Source organism: Bubalus kerabau, chromosome 20 (genome assembly GCF_029407905.1).
Source record: "Bubalus kerabau isolate K-KA32 ecotype Philippines breed swamp buffalo chromosome 20, PCC_UOA_SB_1v2, whole genome shotgun sequence".
In the NCBI taxonomy this organism is placed as follows: Eukaryota; Metazoa; Chordata; class Mammalia; order Artiodactyla; family Bovidae; genus Bubalus; species Bubalus kerabau.
Genome location: NC_073643.1, coordinates 32,233,277 through 32,259,175, shown reverse-complemented (window position 1 = coordinate 32,259,175; position 25,899 = coordinate 32,233,277). Strand labels below are relative to the sequence as shown.

The window sequence follows — 25,899 nt, the reverse complement described above, 5'->3', positions numbered from 1 at the left end:
AAACATTAATGTCTGAGGTTTGTGTGCTACAGGGCTCATGCCTTAACTAGGAGTTCAAGCTAATTCTTGATTTCTTTCTCAAATGACAGTTTAAATGTAATGCAAAAAAAAAAAAAAAAAAAAGTATCCCCGATACTGTAACTACCTTAACTCTTTGAGTATATAGAAATGAGTATGTTTTATGAGTTAACAATGAATCATAGAAGGCAATTTATGAAGAACGAGAATGATTCCGTCTAGCTGCCTTCAGGGATCAGAAATTCAAATTAAACTTCTGGCAGACATTTAAAGAATGCTAGCATACAAAACTGAATTTAAAACACACACACTCACACACACACAGTTAACACTCTTTAGTTGAGTTTCAAGAGGAAGTCAGGAATTAAACAAAAAAATTGCTTGATACACTGCTGACTGATAGCAAGCGGGTGTGGCCCACCCCAGGTGCGCACAAACCTGCGAGCACGGCAGCCCGACAGCTGTGCCGGCCATCGGGGCGCTGTGGTGCGCGCCTGCGCTGCCTTCCCACCCTCGTTCTCGGCACAACAAGTGGATGGTAAAAGCCCATCCACTGCTGTGTAAATTCTCCCTGATACAGTTTTCTTTTACTTCCAAACGGCTTTATAAAGCAGCTGAACGCTAGAAGACCACTGAAATAATCTGGCTTATTTTTCCCCTGCATCCTCAACGGGGAAAGGTAGGTGAGGGGGAAGGGGATAGTGTAAAAAGCAAACAAATAAATAAGAACACCCACAGAAACAATACTTTATTTCTAATCCCAGAGACAATTGGAGGAATTGGGTAGGAGGGGAGATGACACAATATAAATACTGAAAATAACATGTCATCCTTTTTTTTTTTTCTTTCTCTTTAGTTTATACTCAATGTTAACTCTAAGTAAATGCTGCCAGGTATAAATACACAGAGATCTTGGACATGAGCATAGTCTCATAACTGCTATGGGTACAAATAATGCAAATGTAAAGATAAACACATTTAAAGTATTGTTGTATTTCCATTTCTCTGGATTAAGAATTTAGAAACTGTTTTTCATCTCTGGTTATTCACTTCATGGATGTCCCAAGGAACTGAAGTTCTTTCTAGATCTAAGGCTCTACCTGGATGATAACTGACCAGGTTAGGTAGTGTTCCCTGGTTCATTAAATAAGAGCAAATGAATTACATTAGAATGTTCCACACCAAAGAAGAACCAAAGAAAATGGCTCCCCATGCGAAAACAAAAAACAAAAAAACCTATGTCAAATTTGATATGCTCATACAGAAGCCAGCCTGTGTGAAAGGAAAGAAATAGCAAGCCCCCCTCCAAGAGAGACCAGTGTTCATAATTAATAACCCAGTGGATACAACTGATATATCACCAAACAAAAAAGTTAGAAAGCTTCTATCTATTCCCCATGGTATTTAGAAAGAAGGAGGAAAACACACACACAAAATCCCCCAAAAGCCACAGATAGCATGTGAGGCAGCTATATCATACTGGAAAGAAAATATGTTTCTGACATAATATTTCAGTCTTCAAAAAATTTTTTAAAAAGCATGCTATTCATGTGTAAAGTATAATTCTGTTTCATTATAGAATTCTGCTTTTTGTATAACTCTTTTAGGCTTCGCTATTTTGCCACAATACTGTACAAAGCATTAAGGCAGGTAATGGTTATTATATTAATGCAAAATCATCTAAGTAGTCAGTCATTAGCATAACTGTTCTCTCAGTAACAATACAACCACCTATTAAAATTTTAGGGGAAAAAAGACCTCTTTAAAATGCAATTAGCATTTCATTTTTTATCATTTTGTTTATTACATTCTATCAAAAAGGGCTATCCTTCTTTCAAGAAGAACTGTATGGCCAAGACTTGACTGCCAATCAGGTGTTATTTCAGGTTATCAAGCCTAATAAGGAATCTCTAAGCCTAATAAGCAACGTTCTCTGAGCTCTTCTGTCTCTAAATCGTAAAAAGTGGTATACATTCATATTTGTTTACAGCACAGGCATTCATGGGACCTCCACTGCTCTCTCTCACAATTCCCCACGCACATAAGGTTACTCTCTGAGTGCCAGTGTAATTGTTTTAGCTCTAATAAATATCAGCTTCATTTGCATAAAAATGTAAAGTTTACATGAATTAAATCGCTTCCCCCATTAGCGACCGTTAAATACAGGAAACAATGGAAGCTACACATGAAAATAATCATCCAATAAGCCCTGATCTTTTCAACCTGTCAACTATTATTATTATTATATTATTATTTAAATCCAGAAAAAAGCTCCTCTTTCCTTGTTCAGTCTCTTTCTCTTGGAAGAGGGATAGAAAACAATTTAGTGCACATGGATCAAACCTGCTATGATAGTTTATATTAATAACAACGAAAATGGTCTTTTAGGATTGCAAAGAGGAGGAGAGAGAACTATTCCAAGAAGGCACCTCAGAAAACATTCTAGCCACAGTCGTGAAGAAAAAAGGAAGAGGCCTTGGCTAAATAAGCTCCATTATATTGAAGCATTATTCAAAAATAGTGCAAGGGAGGGCAACTGTATCCATCTTATTTGACACACACAGAGGATTAGAATAAGGAAAGACAACTTGGAGATACGGTTGTAGATCAACAGATACTGTTAGATGAAGAAAAATTAAATGTTGATCTTTTGCACATCACACATTTTCTACAACTAAGAATTAAATTGACAGGTCTTCACATTTTAACCAGCACTGAAAATATAATAGAGGTGCTTAACTACATTTTTATTTATTATTATTTACTGAGATGGAAGGGGGGATTTTAGTTGAATTTGAACATACAGGTAGGCCAAAATTAGATCATTCCAAAGTTTTTAAGACCTGACTGAAGTTGCAATCACCTTTTTTTTTCTTCCTTCAGAATTGGAACTTCTGTTTCTCAAATTATGTAGTTTCCCATGCCAATTTCCAACACGTTATCCATAACAATTAAACTAAAGGGTGCAAATTAGATTCTAATGAGAAAACATCAGTTGCTTCTCTGACAATCTCACCATTCACTGATTTATTTCTAATGAAGACAAAGCCCAACCCAAAGCTCCTTATGTGATAAAGGACAAAACATCTTCAAAAACGCCTAGTAAAAATCAAGGCAAATGGGAAAGCGAGACCCACCCTCATGAAGTGGTGTGACAATTAGAGTGATTGTACAAAAAGCCATCTTCAGGACAAAGTAGAAGAAATTAAGCTGCCACAACTGTAACAGGTTAGATGAAAAAAATCAAAATTTAATGTATTCTCCCCTGTGTCATCTTGTTTTGTCAAGACATCAAATAGAATTGGGAAGTACAAAATAACAAGCCCTTGAGAAATCACAGAAGCCGACCTTTTTGATGTTGTTGATTTACCTTGTTCTCAGTTATTTGAACAATGATGTTTCAGATTTAAAGGCCAGATAAAGCTTAAAAATTAAAACATGATACCAAGGTATCCCCCAAAAAGTGCACCTTAACATTTAGCCTGCAACTTCATTGATTAGCTGCTTTCAACCAGATTGGAAAAGGAGGCACAGTGCATGTATTCAATATTTATTTCTCTCATTCTAAATTAATTTCTCTTCAAAAGCTGCCAGGTTGGAAGAAAGACTCAGAGATTACTCCTAAAATCCTCAAGTCGAGGCCCAGTTCAGGTCTTTCCAGATAATTCAAGTTCCCACAATCTGCAGAGGACTGTTCAGCTAAGAGGTAACAGAGTTTTCTCTTTTTAAAAAGAGTAAATAAAGGTGAATATAGAAAGCCATTTATGAGGAGGGGGAAAAAGTACTGTACACTTAGAAATGACTCAAACCAATGTCCAGAAACATCATGCTGCTGCCAAGAACAGAAATCTTTCACCAAAGAGCAACAAATTCAAATTTATCCCCAAATCCAGGCATGTAGGTATACACAAAGTCCATTCCTTCTCTGCCCCCAGAGAGCTACAGAGTATCAGTAGCATAACTCCAAGTCTGATATATTTTGTACAAAGATGTATAGGATCAATGTATCACTCGATAGCTTTCTCAATTTTTATGTGTAGATGGCTGCTTCTACCACAGCACACACAGCAGTTAAAAAAAAAGAAAAAGAAAAAGAAATCTGTTTAAAAGGCACTAAAAGTAAATAACCAAGTATTTACAATCACTAGGAGAATTTGTAAGATCGAGACTATCTAATAGCTATTAAATTACTCTAATTCCTTGTCATCAAATTCATATGCATTTTAACACATAACAGACACACACACAGGCACTATGCATTCATTTATTTACTCGAACCTTTTCTGGTCAACTGTTGCTGCCTAATACTCCTGCTTGTAAATCACACTCAGTCACACAGAACTACCTGAAGTGGATTCTGACTACTCTATTTGTCCAATTCCTAAGAGGATAGCTATCCATTTCTCTTTAGTGGTGTTCATCTACAACTAAATCACAGAATAAATTTCTTCAATCTTCTTTTTTGCCAATTCAAATTTTATTAACATTTTAGTTCTGGCTTAGACGCTGGTCACACTACCATTTCCTGACTGTCTTAGAAGCACTGTAGCTGCAACATACTTCTGCCACGTTAGCCAAAATAAAGCTGGAATTTCATTGCTTTTAATTAATCTGGATTTTAATTTCACTGTACCTTGCAATTGTGTGGAGGTTGGCTGAAAAGTTGCAGAACTGGTCAGTGTCATGAAAGAGTTTATCTTTCAAGTGACAGCTCCTGACAACGTGCGAAGACATGGTAGTGATGGTCAGGGTTTTGTTTTTAAGGTACATCTGACTGCAAACAACAAAAAAATTCAAGCCAACCATTCCTATCATAAGCTTTCTGATGATTTATGGTTTACCAACTGAGCAAGGTTACGCAACACTGCATGCCTTTAGATGCATTACTTCAGCTAGTTGAGATTTAATTAAGATCACAGCCTCTAAAATCCCTGTCAAATGAAAATTCAGAGAAGACAATACACTCTATAGCTTGATGCAGAATGTTTCCATTCTGTTCTCTGGAAACATATGAGTTAATCTGTGTTTCTATGGCTGCAGACAAAAGTTCACTAATTTTATTTTCTTTTGACACTTAGGTTGTTTTCTATTGTGTATGTCATGAGATCATTCCCTTCTAGAGAAGGAAGGAAAAAAAAAAAATCGAGAGTGAAACACGTTGCAGAAAATGCACTTGACATTATTATCCGACATTATCATAGCTTAGCTATGATGTCATCACATCTTCATAAAATCAGTCCATGCTTAGGAGAGTTTCATTTAATGAAATATATTTATTTAAAAACACAACACAAATGGGAAATCTACCTTCCATGAATTACTCAGATTAAAGAATTGGGATGTTAGGCTCCTCATTTCCTTAATTGACCAACTTTTTATCAAATGAACTGCATATATGGTTAGAAAAGAAAGTTCTTGGGGCAAATGAGAGCATAAAGCCCATTACTTTCATTCTGTAAGTACTCCTTAAGGGTAATACACACACACACACACACACACACACACACATATTTAACAGACTTCTTACAGATTGGCACTGACCAATTTTTTTCTTTAAAAAAAAATTATGATCACGTGGCCCTTTACCTAGTCCAACATATTTTTATTTGCATCATCTTAATATCTGGTTGCTTATCTCATGCCTTAGAAATGACAGGTGCTGGTAGTCTTGCTCTTGACAGGCCACTACACAAATAACTGTCTTGCCTGAAAGGGCTAATGCAGTACTAATGAACAATAAATCAACTTTGATTATCAAGTGTCAGCCCAATCCGTTTTCAGTTTGGCTCTATCACATCCTAGAATAAGTCAGCCAGTGTCTCTGGGTAGGCAGTCTGTATTTTGGTTTCATTTTTACACACTTTTCACTGAAATGTGTCAGGCAGCTACAAAGAATCAAGTAAAATGGAAGCAGACCTTTTTTCAATGTAAGTGAAGGGCATCAATTAGGAGAATGCGCTTCTGCCTTCATTCGGTCCATTTCAGGAGTCTTAACATTCGAGAAAGCCTTGTATTCTTTTAAACGACAGTAACAGCACAGATCCTAAACTAAAATCCTAATGTGATCATGTTTGAGGTTTTTGACAATGACATGCTAGCTTGAACACTTCACCACATAAACCACCTTTGACTGCACATTCCTTTTGGAAAATCTATTACAAACAAATGAACAACAAAAAGCAATAAAAGGTCGCTACTAAAATAAAAACTTCACTCGATTTAAAGTAAAAAAAAAAAAAAGCTCTTTTTAACACTGACTTAATAAAATAAATGTAACTTATTTTTTCTTAAGCAGATTAGTCATTGATAGTATGATTCACATTTCCTGTTATCAGGCTTAATTTTTCCCCCAAATGTGTCACTTTCAGAATGCTGGAATCTATGGAAATTAGGTGATTTGCATTTTTAAATTGGCTTGATTAGAGCATTTGATCTGTGTGGACAAGAATATAAAATTAATAGATATTTTACTCTGAACCAGCAGGCCTTGAAGGAGTTAATCCCAAAGAGGAAGAGTCTATATGTACTTTGCTCTAAAACTTTACCACCCACTTCCTAAAGGTCCCCTCCTTCCCATCACGACACTTGGGGGTGGGGGCGGGGGCACAAGAAAGTCTCCTTTCCACTGACCGTCCTTCAGGCAGTTCTGACAGTTGAGTTTGCTACATTCAGAGACCGTTCAGATGGGAGCACCCCGTGGCAATTCCTCAGTCGGCTGCGCGTCCTAACCCAAACCCCACTCACTACTTAACCAGCAAAGTAATGCAACAGAGGCTGAAACTCCCAAACCTGCCGGGGTGCCCCTCCATCGGCCTGCCCATTCTGGCCTGGGGCTTTATTCGTCTCCCTTCCCCCCGCTCCTTGACTGTGTGTGAACTCCTTGAATTTGAACGGCTAAGCTGAAAATAGCCTAGACAGATATAGAAACAAACTATCAGAACCAAAGAAACATCCACATGGGTTACATTGAGAGGGAAGGCTCCCTGTATATTTCACACGCTCTGTAAGTGACATAAATCACACCCCAGAAACGTCCCCAGAAAGGAGTGATGGCGAGGGCTTTACCAAAGTGGCTGCCTGAAGGCCAGACCGGCAGAAAACGAGTCGCAAACGAAAAAAAAGAGCGAGCGAGAGCGCGAGAGCAAAACACAAGCAGGACTTCCTCCAACTCTCAACTACACCCCACCCATGAACATTTAAAAAAAGGGAGAGCAAGAGAGAAGGGGGGGGGGGTGAGTGATCTCTCTCTTTCAGGACCCACAGGCCTGGAGCTGCTTCTTCCCACCCTTCCACTCCCTCCTCCGCCTCCACTTCCAAAGCGCAACTCCCACCCAAGTTGGTAAACAGCGATGGTTATTATTATTTTTCTTCCAAAAGACTCAACTTAGAAACCCTCGGGCGCTCCTGCCTTCCCCAATGAGGCCCCAGGAAGCTGGCACCGCGGAGCCCGGGAAGGAGAGCAGAACAGCGAATATCAATCATAGGGACCAACCTGACACTCTCCATGTAGCCGCCAGGCGCGCGGAGCCGGCTCGGGGCGCCCGCGCGGGCCGGGCGTGGGGTCCGGCGGCCTCGGCGTGCGGGCGGACTGCACGCGCGCAGGGGCGCTCCGGCTCGCGGGCTGACAAGACGCGCCGCGCCGCGCCCACCCGCCCCGCCCTGCTCCACCAATCACAACCCGCCTCTAAACACCCCGCGCCGCGCCGCGCCCCACACAATGGGCTCCGCGGCCCGTGCCCCGCGCCCGCGCCCCCGGCCCCCTCCTCGCGGCAGGTGAAATCACTCTCTGCTGAAACCCGGCTTTTGTTTCGGGAGCAACTCCGCTTAATTGCTGTTAACCCTTTGACCCGCCTCTGGCTGACGTCTGGGAAGCCGGGCGCGGCGCGCGTCTCTCCCTCCGGCCGGGGCTGCCGGGTCGGGGCTTTTTGGTGGGGTGGCGTGTTTGTTTCCTCTTGGAAACTGACAAAGAGTTGTCCCGGCCTTTCAGAGCAACCCGAGCGGCAAAGCAGGGGAACTGGCGCGCCCGGGCGCACACCCCGACTGCTTGGAGCAACTGTTGAGAATCGGAAGGGGATGCGGGGCTCAAAGGCAGCGCCGGAGAACTTCCTCGAAAACGGCCTTTGCGGGAGAACTTTCGCTTCGCGCCCTGGGGTTAACCCGGCCTTGGCCTCTTTTTATCCACCGCCCCCCATCCCCCGCCCTTTTCTTTCCTAGAGTCGGCTTCGCCGAAGTGTGCTTGTGCGCGCAGAGGAAAACTAACCCGACTCGGGGTTGGAATAAATAACAACCAACATGCCTTGTCGCTGAACCAAGCTACTTCCCCTCTAGAACGACAGCTGCTGAAGCAAGCATCTGCCACTCGTTCGCTAAGAAATAATTCTCTAAATTCCTGTCTTATTTATACAACAACAGCAACAACACTGGCTACTCTCAAGGAGCACTTGAAGATGACCTCTGTTAGAAGTAGTCATTGCTCTTTAAAGCTGAATACAGTGTGAGAGAAAAAAAAAGTCACCAATATGCTAAACTTTGTTGGCTCAACTGGCCCGGTTTCAGTGCCAGGTTAATTTAGTCACTTTCGGCAGCTCTAGAAATCACCTCTCTAATTTACCTTTGTTCAATTTAGAGGAAAACTTTTGGCCTATGCTTACAAAACAAACAAGACTCTAACGTTTTTGTTCTTTTTCTCAAAATATTCGAGGCAAAAAAGTGGTTGTGACATCAATGATTGTTTTCCCTCAATTAAAAAAAGGGGGGAGGGCACAAATCCTAACCCAGTAATTTCAGTTTTACTTGAAAGTATTTTTCCATTTGAGGTGTTACTGTACACCAGAAAGCATATTGATAATATTTCCAATCAAGCAAATACCTGAATTTCAATCAGGTCAGCTGGGGAGCAAGCAATTCCATTAATCTGGCAGTAAAAGAGACAAAAGCGCCAGTTGACTGTCAACTTATGATCAGATGTTAAATGGGTGCAGCACAGTCTGCGCTCCACCCTAAAGTGTTTTTGTGTTAGATAACAAATTTATTAATGGGATTTTTCAGGTCACAAAATGTGACCCCACCCTCTCATGAATATTCAACAGAGAACCATGGGCTTCTTTTTTGGGGAGAGGGGCCTTAAATCTGCCAGTGTACCATGTATCAGTAGAGTTCTGACTCTTAAAGAGACAAGGCCCTCCTCCTTCGGTAGGGGCTGGCAGGGCCCCAAAGACAGGAAATAAAAATATAGGAAGTTCTCTCCAACCAAGGCACAGTGAGTGAGGAGAAATACTCATTTCAAAATCCACATGTGCTTTTTCCAATGGTATTAAAATTTGTTAGAGATTTAATGTCTGTGAGCAACATCAGGGTCCCCTTTAGAGAGGCAATTCTTTTTTTTTTTTTTTTTTTTAAGACAAATTCTTTAAGAGACCTACGTAAAACTCCAGGATGCTTTTACAAGTCGGACTACCTTCTTGGCAGGTTAGTGTTTAAAAGCTGATTGTCTCCAGGAACATCCAAACAACAAACAAACAACAAATATTACAGACGCTTGTGACCCAGCTGTGGAGACGAGCCTTGCACAAAATAATTAGAGAGTGATGCAACGCGGTGGTTACACAAGTACTAAACTGCATGATGGTGGCATTAAGCACCCTGAGACCACAGAGCAGGGAGATGAGTGGAGCAGGAGAGGTTTGAAGGCCCCATGGGAGGTGGTGTTTAGGGGACTGATGTTTGGGGCAAGGGGGGAGGTGACAGTATGAAGAGGGAAGTGGCTTAGCATATGCAGAGGCCACCTGGAGCCCTTCCCACCCTCTCTCCAAACATGACAGGGTGACTCAGAGACTACTTCTAGGCAAGGAAATGTACCATCAGAGATAAACCTGGATAAGCTTTATACGCCCAGGTCACTTCGTTAATTCTGGGCTCTCAAGATCCATTTCCATCTGGTCCTGTCTAGCTGCCCCATGCCTGTGATTCTGTGAGAACCGGAGCTTTCCATGGCTGGAAAACAATAGAAATGTTAAAAGCTGCAGTGACTTAGGAGACTTAGTTAATACCATGTATTTTATGATTGCCAGGACATTCTGGAAAGGCTGGATCAGAAAGGCAAAAAAATGAAAATAATTAAAAATAAAAACAGTAGCATTTGCACGTTGAATTGGGGGAGTTTTAGAAGAGTCTGCATTGAGGGGCGGGCTTTAGAATGGGTTACTCCGCTACAGGGGCTCATTGAGTTCTCACTTGAACAGAAATTGCAATCTCCATTTAAGGAGGAAGCTGCAGTTCAGAAAGGCAAAGTGATTTTTTTTTTTTATTTTTTAAAGAATCAAATATACCTAGCTCCATGGACCACAAGGGGAAACAAGACACTGAATAGTCCCAGAAAAAGAGAGGCCGTGATATTATAAAATGAACACTTGAGAGGGGCGGGGGAAGAGTTAATGTTTAAGGAAGAGTGAAGGAAATGCTAAATGCTGTACTTAAAAATATTTTTGATGCCCACATCCTAACACCCACAACAGATACAGCCCTTGTTCAGACACCACATATTAAGAAACCTGTCAGTTGCTAAATGAATCCATTGTGCAGCTGGCTGTGTACTTAAGGACAGATTACTGTGATCCCACACCAAACTCTAACCACCAAATAACACACCTGGGACTCAAATCATGTATTATGTTTGGTTCTGTGAGCCTTAGCCTTGAACGCAGAAAAAGGGAAAGGTTTTACTGCCCATTCAGAGCTGAGAATGGAGAGCAGAGGTATTGAAGGAAGGGTCAGAAGCAGCGTCTCGTCAGGACGTCACTCCCAGGTTCTGATGGACCGCACAGCGGCGGAGGCAACAGCAGCCACACTGCCAGGCCCACGTGGTCCTAAGCTCCAACTGAGGCCCTGCTTTGCCAGAAACTGCTTGGCAATAATCAGAAAAAGGGCATGTAACTGGACACTGGCTCACATATTTCTAGCAACACTGAGAGCAACACACCTCCTCAGATCAAGTCAGTTATCTCTACAAGGTTCTCATAGGAATTATCGCCAGATAGTCACTCTGCAAGAGCGAATAAAATAAAAATTGATGAATAATTTGATAGATTGGAAAAAAAAAATCAACTTTTTTTTGGCCACACCACCCAGCATGTGGGATCTTAGTTCCCCAGCTAGGGATCAAACCCGTACCTTCCGTGGGAGAAGCGAGAAGTCCTATCCACTGGACAGCTAGGGAATTCTGAGGGGCCAACATCTTAATCCCCCATCTTCTTCCAGACAACCCTTGCTTGAACATTTATTTCCTTTTTCTTTTCCAGTTACTTTCATGGAGCACCCAGAACATATTCAGAGATGACAGAACTTAGAGAGACTGAACCGACTGATTCTGTTGCTATAGGAGAAAATGCAGAAACAACAGGAATACAAAATTGTATGCCCTCGCTCCAAGATGGGCTTTCTGACCTGCCCAGGGAAGAGAAGTCTCTCCAGAGAAGCCCGGGTTTAGTATTTCTCATGTCTCCAAAGACCGCCAACTGTCAGCCAATTAGAGAAACTAAATTGCAACAGCCATGCCTGATTCCTGAGATTTGGGCATTTGTCTCCAAGGACCTGCCATTCCTTCTTGATTTAAGTGGTGCTTTTACTTAAAAACATAAATTAATACATCATCCATCTCCAGGGAGCAAAGGTGATTAGCTCCATATTGACATTGTTTATGTCATTGTTATGTCTGTATGGACAGTGAAAGCAATTATGTTTTCTTCTGCTCTCACTTGGCCAAGGAAAAAGACGGTGAGTTCTCACTCTTGCATAGGAGTTTAAATTTCTCTCTCTGACATCCTCTAAATTGCCATGAGCATCTCCATTTAATGCAACATTTTATTATGCAATTGTTCCTAGTTAATTTCCTAGATACACACCCTGACATGTCAACATTCAGGTAACTTAGGAATACGATGAGCACGTAAGGTATAGAAAACATTTACCACCCTCTCCAAAAAAAAAAAAAATCCCTCACTTGAAATGTAAACATATTCATAGATTGTCACTGGTAAACAAAATCATGTCTGGAAAAGAAAAATGGCCAACATCTATTGCAAACTCTGCATCTGATTGACAGCAAGAAATCAATCTCTTTCATTTGTGCTCAAACTATAATATAATCTCTTGTTTTAATATAATGTACAATGTATCTGGACAGCTTCCCTGGTGGCTCAGTGGTAAAGAATCCGCCTGCCAAAGCAGGAGACACCGGTTCAATCCTTGAGTCGGGAAGATCCCCTGGAGGAGGAAATGGCAACCCACTCCAGTAGTCTTGCCTGGAAAATGTCATGGACAGAGGAGCCTGGTGGGCTACGGTCCATGGGGTCACAGACTAATTGGACGGAACTTAGCAACTAAACAACAACAAAAAAACAATGTATTACTGAACTGCTTCTACCATAAGATTAGAACTGATTACACCAAGGTGCACAAAAGTTTCAAAAAGGGACATGATTCAGGGCAGGGCATTTCCCAAAGAGCTTCATCCTTCAGGCATCAGGAAGGAGGAATCACTATCGCCATCAAGCAGGAATCCTTATTTCCCCTCCCAGGAGTGACAGGGCTGATGACACCCACATGCAAACTCTCGATTTTAGGCATAAGCAGAACTGGGTCACTGAAGGGGAAAAGAAGACATGGCTCTCGGGCGATGAGATGACATTTGAATATTTTTTTATACGTTTCATTATGTAGAAATTGCTGAGTATCATTTCAAGGCACTGGCCACCTCTAGGCAGGAAAGTCAGTTTTTCCGGAGACCAGAGGTGTGCAGCAGGCCTGCAGAGAGGCAGAGGGAGCATGTTCCATCCTGCCCTCTGAACAATGCTCGCAGGTCTCCCTCCCAGGTCACGCCACCCTCCTGTGACCCTAGGCTGGCACACCCTCCTGTCCAAACCTTCTTTATGTCTGCCCTCTGCTGGTAAGCTTGCCAGGACCAGGATATTTTTGACTACCTCAACTTATTTCAAAGACAACTTTTAAAAGCTGGAGAGAGAAAGGCCATGTAATGAACTATTAACTGGAATATATAAATTAAGATACTTGAAAAATAAAATGGGGAGGAGGGGGTGCCATGGGTGAAATATGGCACTTCTAATGTAAAAATGCACATCCGTCTACTCTATTGCCGGCTGGCTCGGAGCACAGGAGTGCCAAACTCTATATTTTAGCTCGCCTAAGAGAACAACCTGTATTACTGCCAGGCATCTTGCCTTCTCTTTTGCTCCCTCTCCGGGGAGAGGTATGTCAGTGCATTTTCAATAAAACACCTTCTTAGCAGTAAAGGGCCACTATTCCCATTTCAGTGGTCCCTAAGGTTTCATGATACAGTATATTTAGCTGGCTCACGGCTCAACTTTTCCTCTGGCATTCATAAGACTCATATAAAAGGAAGGGGTGGGGAAGAACCTTCGTGTCTATCCTTTGTTTAAGTAAGACAACAGTTAACTCTGAGATTGATGAGCTGGCACGAGTCCCCCCCCCCCCCCCCACCCCCAAACAACGGGACGTGCTCCCAGGCCCGATCCCCATGACAGGTGCCCTGGTGTGCGGGCCAGGCAGGCAGGGAGGAGGGCTCTGGGCATTGGGAGAATTTCTGTGGCAGCGAGCAAGGCTTGAACGAGGCAACTCCTGTCAGTATCAACGGGAAGCACGAGGCCTTATAAATCCCTGCATCCTATTTCAAAAATATATCTCCAAGATGGGCAGATGCAGCTTAGCAGTTGCAACCTCGGAAGCATTCAGGAAGTAGCGCTCTTGACGGCATTTTAGATGCTGAGTAAATGCTCTTAAAAAGAACACCCAATCCAGCCGACGATAAATCTTACACCGGGGAAGCCTGCGCAGGGCTGTGGAATCCCCTCCAAAGATAATTACCTTCCACACTGTGTGGCACAGAAACGGCTACACAGAAAATCTTTTCTGGGGCCCTAGAGCTCTCTATGGCTTTTCTTTCCTTAATAGTCACTGATTACACACACACAGGCATACACACACAACTCTACCTTTAATAGAAACCATATAAAAATCCAAAGATTTGTCTTCTCTCCTAGAGGAAAGTGATGAGGCCAGTTCTTGGCAGGGGCAGGAATGGAAGAGGGAGGTTGGGAAGAGAGGAGATGTGTAAGGGTCCAGGGGCAGAGGCTGAGGCAGGACATTAAGGTCCAAGCCCTTCTGCATCCACTTCCCACTCTTTGAAGGTTCAGGGAGTTCCCCAAACAATTTCAAACTGGAACTCTCCCAATAGGCCCCTCAAGAGGTAAGCAAATCTCTTCTAGTCCAGAGCAGCCTCAAGTGGTCCATTTAAGCCTGAGATGATGCAGGAATATTAGACAGGACACTGGGGTCTACTAAAGACTTTGCATGAGCTCACATGTAATCGTGGGCACATCACCTCACCTCTATGAGACTTCACATTTCACCTAAACAAAAAGGAAGATGGCTAAGATACTCTCCATGTTTTCTTTAGTAATAACGACGACGACTGCAACTAACTACTCATTATGTGTCTGGTACACATTTTACCCTAGCAGAGCACTAATTTCTGGGTGCTTTTTAGCTTACAATTAATGTCATAAATAAAACTACCACGAATATAGTTTAAAAATATAAACAGGATCTGAGAGCTCTGGAATCTTGGACACTGTCATGTCAACAGAAAAGCAGGGAACAAAAAAGGGAGGGAAAAGATGTTTTTTTGCAAAACAACTCAAAAGTTCTTCTTCTGATCCTCTCTAGGTCACAAACCCTATGAAACACCAACAACTCATGGTCCACTAAGTCACTAACAAGCTTTAGGACTTGCTGAATTAAGCTGGGGCCTCACAGGATGGGCTAAAACCACCTGACTTTCACACATGTTTATGTCTTCTGTCCTTGTGACTTTTTTCCTCTTCTTTAACCATCAAAGCTGTCTCTTTGCATTACGCCTGCTCCCTCCAAAACTATTTTCTGAATTTCTGGTCCAACCTCACAAGCCATTCACCTGCTTCTCTTTGCTTTGTATCAGAAAGGAGACAGGAAAGCATTATGTGCCAGGTAACTACTGGTGAGGGCTGGCATTTCCATCTCAGGTTGAAGCCACAGGTAAAGTTTGGGCTGGATGAAAAAAAGAAATTTGCAAGGAAGCACAGCATCACAGAGATATTAGATTCCTTTTGAGATCTAGTGAGTCTCATCTTAAGAAAATGCATACAGAAGCACATATAGTCCAGCCAGCAGGCCCATTATTTATTTTTTAGTGTTTTAAATGGCATTTCATTCCTCATGAGGAAAAGCAATCGAGAAGCAGGAAGCTTTCAGGTCATATAGAACTTTGTTCTTTTCAGACAAATAAGGTATTGTGTGTTTGAACAATAGGAGGAATGTCTAATTGATCTTAATTAAATTCAGTGATGTCCAATTTTTGAGATGGGTCAAGACACATCTATGTAATGTCACAACCCAACAGGCTAGACCTCTGGAATCAGGGAGCTCGGTGGCGCACTGTTTTCTGACACTCTTTCTTATCCATTCTCCATCACATTGCCCTGCCAACTTGTTCTGCCCTCCAGCTTTCTTCTCTCTGCCTCATGCTACTCCTGACTGCTTCCTGGTTTGGCACATATTCCTTTGCTCTGGCCAGCCTTCTGAAATGGCGGGGCCCCATCGTATACTCCCTCATCATTGTCATGATTACCTACCAAACAGGAATCCTATTATATACATATACCGCTGCATATGGAGGAGGTTCCCTGGAATTTGCAGTGTGAAAGATGTGGGTTTGCATCAAATCTTCTCTACTAACCAGCAAACTAGGTAAATCACAAACGTCCATTTTGTGTGTATTTCCTCATCTGTAAAGGGGGAGCAATTCTCTGTCTCACAGTAGTTGTTTCTTTTAGTATTTTCTGAGGTGGGAAGGTGTCTATTTTTAAACTCAGTTTTCCTGATCCGAGAGCACTGGTGTGGGTCTTTGATCTGATGCGCGGAGAGCACTTGGCCACAAGTGTCTAGCCCAGCAGCCTCTGATGGTAGCACGTGTCAGGGGACTCGTCTGAGGTCACCAGGCTGGTGGATGAAAGAGGTGGGGTGTGACTCTCCCTTCTAGAGCTCAGCCCTGCATTAGAGAACTTCTGGCTTCCTGGTTACAGAGCTCAGGTGACTTTGAGATAAGAGCTAAGAAAACAAAACCCAAAGCCAGTCATGATCAAGGAGGTGCCGGGAATAGTGTAAATAGCCTGCCAGTTACAAATTAGGAGGTACGGACCAGGGCCTCGGAACAGGGGTTGACAAACAAAGGGAAAATGAGGAAAGGGTGGTGCCTAGTAACAGGATGGCCAAAAAATAGAGCACATATTTAATGAGAGGTCATGATGAGTTTGGCACTTTCCATAATATCTCTTAATGCTTAAAACAGCCCTATGAAAGAGATTATTGTGCCCACATAACAGATGAAGAAACTGAGGCTCTCAGGTAATATCTCACAGCTAGTAAGGGGAGTGGGGCTTGAGTGACTCCAAAACAAGGCTTCCGTACCATATGCTAAGCTGGAGACCAGGCTGGGGTCTAGAATTAGGTGTGGAAGAACAGAGGCAGGTCCATTTCTACTCACTTGGAAAACTCATGTGACCAAGAGTGAACCTGAAATAATACAAAGGCAGAATTCTGATACCCTCTTTGTTTCTTATGTGAATAGCGACAAACTCAGCTGATTACTTGAAGGTGAAACTGGTTCTGAATCTGTTGGCAGCCACAACCAGGATGGGAGGAGAGGCAGTGGGAAAAGGGCTTGTGCTTTCTCCTGAGTTACTTCTTGATTAAAGAGCTCCTCACACTGCCACTTCCACTGCTGAGAAGAGACAGACACACAGACAAACAGGCAGGCACTTTCCTCTTCATCGTTTCTAAGATGTCACTGGGCAAAAGGCAGTATGCCAGCAGTCCTAGCCTGGATGGTACCCGAGCTCTCCTGGCATCAGTGTCTTAGATGTAAAGATGGAACAGTGCCGTGTTGGGGCTTATGTTGTCCCTGGACATAAAAGGCCCACAGACACTTTCCTATAGAAGGGTTCTCATGCTGGCTGCACCACTTCCTGACTGTAGTTTCGGTAAATTTTTCATGTCTAAGTGCCTCAGTTTCTACATCTATAAAAGGATCTAAGCCTAGTACTTCCCCCAGAGGGCTAGGATCAAATGAGTTAAAATGGGTCAATGCCTGGCATACTGGAAGCACTTAAATGTGTCCTAATACCATTCTTATTGTTACAAACTGCTTTTCCTTTAACCTTTTCCTTTTGCTATAATGAAATATCAGAAGGCAAAATGGTTTTTCACTCTTGTTGACTTCTTCTTTTTCTGTGATGGAGATAGTATCGATCCTAACTCCCAAATTTAACCGAGCAGTAGCTGTTTCATCCACTGAACCTCAACAGCGGGAGAAGACACTCGATCATCTTGTTTTGTTTTTAAATTCAAGGTCATGAGGCAGCCCCTCTTCTAGCTTCAGGTTGCCCAGTAGGCAAGAACCGCCAGCCAGGTCCTCGCTTGGGTATGTGAAGGAGTCTGGTGATTTCTTAAATGAATTCTCAAGGATCCACTGGGAATATCAAAGGAGGGATCTGCCCTGAGTGCTGAGAACACACAGGCTGGCCAACATGAGGCAAAATCAACGGAACCGTCTGCCTATGTTTGGGTAATATTTTGCTACTCTTGTCTCTGGGAAGGAAAGCATTTGGTAGAACCCTGGCCACCACAGCCCCAGAGAGGACTTGACTTACACCCAAACAGATGCTCTTTGACCTAATGAGCTAATTTCAAGCTTCTTTTCAAAGCTTCCAACATCTATACTACCCAAGGCAAGGTGCAGAACTCTCTTAGTGCTCTCAGAGTGCGTGGCGTGGTATTAGCCATCATTTGAACAATGGGAAAAAAAGAAAAGAGACACACATGTAGGGGGGCAGAGAAAGGAGGCTCCCTCCCTGGCTTTAGGGAATAAGGGGGCTTTTCAAATAAGATAAGGATTATGCTGCAAATTTAAGGATAATGGTGTGACTTGGTAGTTGGGTGGGCAAGTAGGAAGGACATATCAACTAGTGGGAAGAGTGTATACACATATCCACATGGGAGAAAGCAAGAACCAGTAACACTGAGGAACTTAGCAAGGCTGGCACAATTATAATTCCTGCTATATCTTCCTTTCTTTGCTATCAAAGGGCTTTTCTTCTTTTCCCCAATTTCGCCCATATTTCCCATCTGAAAAACACTTCAGTTTTGTGATGGAGTGACCTCACATACAAAAAAATAAAAATAAAAGGGTTTATATAGAACAACTGATGATCAATCAGAATCTTTGAAAGTTTAAAAAAGACAAACTGAAGAGAAACTATGATTCAAGGATTACACAAACTACTTTACATTTTATAGCTGAATAAATTCAAGTCACTAAGTTCAATACAACTGTACCTACAACAATACAACTGAAGGTAGACAGTGATTCATATTTTTTAAAAAAATCATCCATCTTCCATTTGTCTTGCTAATTTTGTCAAATGAAAAGAATCTTGAATGGTGATAAGGCTGGAAGGGCGGGAAAAGCAATTTCCTGAGCTGCTGCCAACACCAGACACCCTGAAAAGGATCTTCGTTGCTCAAGGCTTCCCTTCATTTGGCTCTGCTTCTGGAGGCTCTTGCCTGATGCAGGAAAAAGCTGAGAGAAAGGCCTCAGCTTACATGTCATTGGAACCATGGAGCAGTCACCAATAGTGGCAACTTAACCTTTCTCTTCAGAAGCAGAAGACCCAGTGCTGGCAAGACCTTATTTTTCTTTGGTTGCCTGGATTCTGGAAATTGTGCACTTAGGACCAAGCTCATCCCTAGGGATGATTCAATTTAACCCTGCACCATCATGACTTTGCCCGATCCTATCAGGGTCCCACACTGTCTGGATTCTGTCCGTCCCCTTAAGTGCTTCCCAGGTGGCGTAGTGGTAAAGAACCTGCCTACCAAAGCAGGGGACCCCAGAGACAGAGGTTGGATCCCTGGGTGGGGAAGATCCCCTGGAGAAGGGAACCGCAATGCACTCCAATACTTTTGTCTGCAGAATTCCATGGACAGAGGAGTCTGGCAGGCTACAGTCCCTGGGGTCGGACACAATTGAGCACACACGCACACACGTATAAGGCCTTCTGCTCTGGTCTGCCCTGGCCACCTTCAAATGCAGCATCCAGAAATAAGCACAGCAGGCCAGGTGTCATCTGTCCCTCAAGGAGGACAGAGCCTTAAAATAATCCTTCACTGTGCTCAGAATGCAGCCAAGGGTCCTCGGTGCTCCCTCCCCCACCCACCCCAGAGCACACTTGGGTCCTGCTGGTTCTACAGTCATCCCCTGAGTGACTATGACATTAGCCACTGATCAGTGAGAGCTCTCTACTCTGCACTTGGGCAGGGGAATGGGCTGTGCCTTTATTCCCATAAAAGATCTTTTTCATTTTGATCCAAAATTTCAGCCTGCCGAGACTTTAGAAAACTGCAATTCTTCTGCTCAGAATATTAACTCTGCCTTAACTGTCTTCCACACAGTCAATTTTTGTCATCTCTAAATTCATAGAATGGCCTCATCTCAGATGTAGGGTGGTCAGTTTTCTAACTGTGTGCATTCCATTATTTCACATCTAAACTGGAGTTGCTGCTGTTTTATTTGACAATTACCAAGATCAGTTTCACACTCGGGGTCATGCACATTTATCTGTGGTATCAGCATGTTCCAGACTGAGCACCATATATCAGACACAGTGTCAGCATCGCCCCCTTCCATCACCTTCATGTGGTACCTAACAGGGTGTCTGCATCCTAGGAGGTGCTTCATAGCCAAATGGTTTTCAATGCATAAATCAACAAACATTTAATTTATGCCACAATCCATTGAAGAGATGCTGTGATTAATCTACATTTAACAGATGGGGAAACTGAGTTCTAGGGAGTCAAGTAAATCACTCAGATTTAAGTACCCTGTTACCTAAAACCAGCATTTAAAAATAAAACTTCGAAGCATTAAACAACTCGTGAAAGACATCCTAATTGCTCATTTCAGAGCAGGACACCCCACACTGGGTCTTGTGCCTCTTTTTCTTATGTCTCACTGGTACGTATTGTTGGGGGGGGCGGTGATCACACCTCCCGATCACCTCTCCCACCAGCTTTCTTTTTCTCTTTTCTGCAGAAACAGACGTGGCTACAGAAATTTCCAAATTAAAACTTGGCAATGCTTTCTATACTCTTGTTTCCTAAACCTATAAATCAAAAGTGTCTAAACAGGTCATAAATGTACCTCGGCAATATAATGGGAAAAGTTCTGATTTATGGTGCCGGTGGAATAATTTTAAATAATTACATAAGAGTTTTGAAAAATGCAATTAACACCTTTAAAAGTTTTTTGAAATGAAAATGAATCTCTGGAGATGACTGTTACCATACATAAAGATAGCCAGTTAAAAAATAAAAATAAAGCTACAAGATGCAACCGTGTCAAAACTATCCTATGGAGACAGGGTATAGGAGCTTTTATTTACAGTGGGAATTCACCAGCATGATCACATCAATACATGTTTGAACCCTGTCACCTTATCACACGCTAACAACACAATTAGCCTTTGTCATTACCGAGCATCAAAATTAAATCACCAAGTAAGCATGGTGTTGCTATTCAGCCCCAGCTGATGCCTCTCCCTCTGCACTGGTTTGACACATCCTACCACACTGTCCTTTGGAACACTTCACATCCTCCTACCTGCTCCTGCAAATCTGGCCAATGTTCTTTCCTTCCTCTTTCTCTTCATTTGTGATTCATCTCCTCCTTCAAAAACCAACCTTCCACAGATGAAGTCACTCCAAACATCTTTTCTTAACCCTAACTTCCCGGGTACCAAAGAACATCGTATCTCTGAATTTCCTCCTTTAGGCTTACCACCAAGCAGTAGTAGCTATAGTTTTTGGCCAACAATCCTCCCGCCTCGTCCCTCACTCAATATTCTTCACTTTGACCCATCTCACAACACCCTTTCTGAAGCCTTGACCTCCATGTTCAACTCTGGAAGTGGCAACAGAAGCCCATTTCAGACGAACCTGTCTTTTGAATCAAGTATACATTGCTTAACGCTACCTGTTATTTCTTTCTAGATTTATCTTGGATTAGAAAACTAAACAAGATTGAAGCAGACCTTGACTTTCCTCAGGGTTCTTTCAGATTCAGTGGTCCAAAGTATCTCCCTAGTTCTTTCAGTCACCGGACGTAGTACACTCAGCAGCTACACAGAAACTCTCAGCCACATCCCGGCCATGAGCATGAGAAAAAAAGACTTAGAATCATAGAAACTTTGACCTGGAACAGATTGAGAGATCATTTTAATCTCACCCCCTCATTTTCCAGATGAGAAAACTCATGCCCAGGAAGGAAAAATGACTAGCCAAAGGTCATGCATCTGAGTGGTTACTGGCAGAACCGACACCAGAACCAAAAACTTTTGACTGCTAATTAAGCATTCTTTCCATTGCCTCATACCACCTGGCAGGGAGATGCATGAGGAACCACCGAAACTGAAAAAATCAGCCTCCAACACAACACTTTTCTTATCTGGGGACAGTGGTCTTTCTGTATTTATTGGAATGACCAGAACTTTTTAAACTACAAATTATGAATGAAAAATAAACAATCATTACCAACCAAAGGCACAGAAAATCAAGACAACTTCCACTGTTACCATCTAAAATTCACACAACTCTACTTGACCATTAATCTAGAGCTGAGCTAAAAGAGGAGATACTGGTCACATGTGGATGTTTGTTTAAATCAATTACAATAAAATAAAATTAAATATTAAGTTCCTTGGTAATGTCAGCCTCTTGTGAAGTATGTAACAGAGAATATGATTAGAAATTACCATATTGGACAGCAAAGATATAGAATATTTCTATCACTGTAGAAAATTCTATCAGACAATGCTGATAGTCTAGAACATACCAGTCTATGAGACGAGTATAATATGGAAAACATGATACTGATGAATTCTAAGTTTGAAATATAGCTTTTTTTTTTTGCCCCCCAGCACAAAGGGACTTGATAAAATATTCTAGGTTTTTGGTTTCTGATGGAAACTGAATCCTAGGAAATTAATTTACATGGCTCTCCCAAGCTTTACAAGCAGTTAGTCACAGGGTTGGGACTGAGTGTCAAGTTGCCCAACTCTTAAGGAAGTGATTTTTTCCATTAAACTTGCTGAGTGGCTGAAACTAACAATATGGTATGCTTCACCCTCTTTAAGATGATATGGGATAAAATATCTATGCAGGGTCCACTCCTCCATGTTTTCAAAGGAAGACTGAGGTACAACTTAGACGTAATGATTCTGAATCTATGTGGTTTTAATGGAGCCAATCTATCCAGGGTAATCTGAAGGTGAGCACAGGACTCACCTGTGTCATCAATCAGCATATTTCCGACCCCTGGACCATAGTGATCAGTTCTCGCACAGATGACTCAAGTCATTAGGTCAATTCAGAGGCTCTTGTTGGAATTACTGGGCAAGAGATACGGGTTTTCTGCAGGCGCTGCTAAACTGTAAATATGTCAGTCTGGGGTTCCTACGAGCCATCTTGTCTCAGCGGAGAGGAGAATCTAACAAAGCATGACGCCAACATAAAAAGAAAGCAGAACAAAAAATGGAGCTAGACTAAGTCCTGGTGACATTATTTAAGTGCCCGGTCCCAGCTGTGTCTGAAGCCAGGCTAAACCTAGAACTTTCAAGTTCTGTGGGCCAAGAGACTTTCCCCCCATTGCCAGCCAGTCTAAGTTGGGTTTTGACATTTGCACATGACTAATACAGGTACTTCTTTCCTCCAGGAGATTAAGAAGTAATCGTATTAATATCTCCAATCAACCTTGAAAAGCACAGCAAGAGGGAAACACCAAATCATAAAGCACATGATGGCAGCAGCAAATGTTGGTTCCTGTGATGCCATTCTGGGAGGGATTCCCCACGTCAGCCCCAAGTACACTCAAACTGTCCCAGTCATGGATCAATCACTAGGTTTCAATTCACCATATGTGCATTTTTCTTTCAATCACCCAAATTTACAAGTTTCTTATCAGGTGGGCCCGCCACTTCACTTTAAAATTCAATAAAGTGTCTTGAATTCATAAGCCCTGGGAATTTCTTCAAGACATTTTACCATATTAAAAAAACAAAAACAAAGAAATCCCCATCCCCCACCCCACCGAGGTCTCATGATGAAAGTACAATTCAGACTTCTTGGGCCAATGAGTTTTCACTCAAAACTCTTTTACTGTCCTTTCCCACAAACCCTGCAATGGCTCCTCAGTCCTGAATTCAACATTAAAGTTTCTCTTTTTTCTAGGTCCAGTGTGCCAAACTAGGACAACCATACTTTTTTTCAGTCTGGCAATAAATGATTTAGGAAGCCTATCAACAACTACTTTAGTATCATCCATATACAGTTGGCCCTCCTTATCCACAGGTTCCTCATCTTCAGATTCAACCAACCATCAATAGAAAATATTAAGGAAAAAAAATTCTAGAAAGTTCCAAAAAAGCAAAACATGCATTTGCCACACGCATGCAACTACTTACATGGCATTTACATTGTATTTTACAACTATTTACATAGCATTTACATTGTATGCATTGGAGAAGGAAATGGCAACCCACTCCAGTGTTCTTGCCTGGAGGATCCCAGGGACAGGGGAGCCTGGTGGGCTGCCGTCTATGGGGTCGCACAGAGTCGGACACGACTGAAGCGACTTAGCAGCAGCAGCAGCAGCAGGTATTAAAGTAATCTAGAGATGGTTTAAAGTATATAGGAGGATGTGAGTAGGTTATATGCAAATACTACACCATTTTACGAAAATCCCATGGACGGAGGAGCCTGGTAGGCTGCAGTCCGTGGGGTAGCGAAGAGTCGGACATGACTGAGGGACTTCCCTTTCCCTTTACATAAGCGACTTGAATATCCTTGGACTTTGGTATCCAAAGGGTCTTAGAACCAATCCTCAATGGGAACGGAGTGAGGGTTGTATTTTGGGAGATATATTCTGTCTTTATGGGGTCTATTTCACAATGTCCACTGTGTAAGTTACATTGTTTGCAATCAGCTTCTGAGACCAGGCATATATTAAGAGGATAGGTTTTTATACATTAATGTCCCCTTAAATAAAGTTAATTTTAAAAGGCTTTCCATTCTCCCTTATAAAGTGATTTTTTTAATTAATGAGTTTGAATATATGGATTTCGGGCATAAAATAGTTGTTCTCCATTAGTGGTTATTTATTTCATTTAATGATCCTTCTGTCCAGCTTATCAACAGCTTAGAGTTACATTTTTTCCCTTCAATCCAGCTTCTTCACTTAACCTTATTAATATCTGGCATTCAAAATTTCATTTGTTTTCCTATTATTATCAAATTCTAGCCAAAGATGAATGAGGGTCTATGATTTGAGGTTTTTACTAATAATATTAATAACAGCCTGGTGTCTTAAAATCATCAAACAAGTTCATCAAGTTCTGATGATATCATTGATAGCTTTTGTTAAGTGTGTGTCACATGCTAGGTGTCTCAGGCTGGATGCTTTCTGTTCCAATTTTCAAATGGTCCTTACCTCAAGCTTGTGAGATGAGCATCATCTATAGCCATTTAATTGACCCACAATGAAAACTGAAAGCTTAAAGATTATGCTCAAGATCCCAGTGGCAGGTCAGGATTCAGACCTGTGCCTCTAAATCCAGACTAATTATTTTGATTGCACAGCCAACAATTCTAAAATTTGAACTAAAATATCAGTTTGAAATTATTCATAACTATATTCTTTGTAACCTTAAACCTGAAATCGTATCTCATGTTGGCATTTGGCCTTTCCCATTGTCTGCCCCTGGGCAAGGGGGCAAAAAGTGGTCTCAGCTCTCTCTGGCTCTGCCCAGCAGTTACAGTTTACCCACAGAGGATGGTTGGTTAATTCCATATTGAAGAGATATGTGAGCCTTGCCTAGAAGGGAATCTTCTAATTTTTCATATGACAACGTAATCTATCGATGTTGTTATTACACAATTTATTGAGAAAACAGTATGTAGAGGGACACTCTAAGTAAGTGTCACGCTAATTGTATCTTTGGAGAACCTGGAATCGCTGTTGCGTTTTCTAATCTTCAGCATCTCTAGCTGGTCAAGAGATAAGAGCTGCATCTCCAATTTCACCATCAGTCACTGAGAGGTACATTTGACAAAGCCCGAGTCTAATGAGAGGCAGGGATTGAAATCCTGAGTTCTGTCTTACCAGACACTTTTCAAGAATGCCTCTCTTCTAAATCGTGAGCGATATCTAATGTGACCCTGGGCTGCCAACTCCTGCCGCAGAACAAAGCAGATAACCAACTGATGGAAGATGAAAAGCTATTTGCTTGATCCACCCCTTGCTTCCACTCCGGTCTACTTTCAAATGTAACACGTTCAGCTGGAGTTACAGGCTACCTCTCCATCCGGCACTGGGGCATGGAATCGATATATGCACAACCACGGAGCATAAACATTACAGAAAAATAATGACTTTGGAAGCATCGGGCACCCTACCCCAACACAAGCTACATGTGTGTTCACAGATGGAAATGAATGGCTGTTTACCCTGAAGGGCCCATAAGAAAAATGCAGTCACCTTTACAGTAAAATGTAACTTAACTATTCAACATGCAAGAAACTGAAAGAGAGCCAGGAATGAAATCCAACAAAGAGCTCTTCTAGTTCCTTGGGTTTCTTAGGGAGACTTCAAGCCACTCAAGAGCCATGCAGGCCCCTTATAACTGAACTGTATGGGCGATG

At 42.1% G+C, this 25,899-nt stretch overlaps 1 protein-coding gene across 24 annotated transcripts in view; it reads right to left on the bottom strand.

The window, feature by feature from the left end:
* FOXP1 (forkhead box P1) overlaps window positions 1-25,899 on the bottom strand; it is a 714,382-nt gene that overhangs the window by 97,379 nt on the left and 591,104 nt on the right. The window contains exon 1 of one of the 24 annotated variants that reach the window (XM_055557310.1): window positions 7,511-7,639. The exons of the other annotated variants lie outside the window; for them this stretch is intronic. The gene's annotated coding sequence lies outside the window, so the exon portion shown is untranslated. Of the gene's footprint in view, window positions 1-7,510; window positions 7,640-25,899 lie in introns of those variants that run through there. 24 annotated transcript variants of the gene reach the window in all.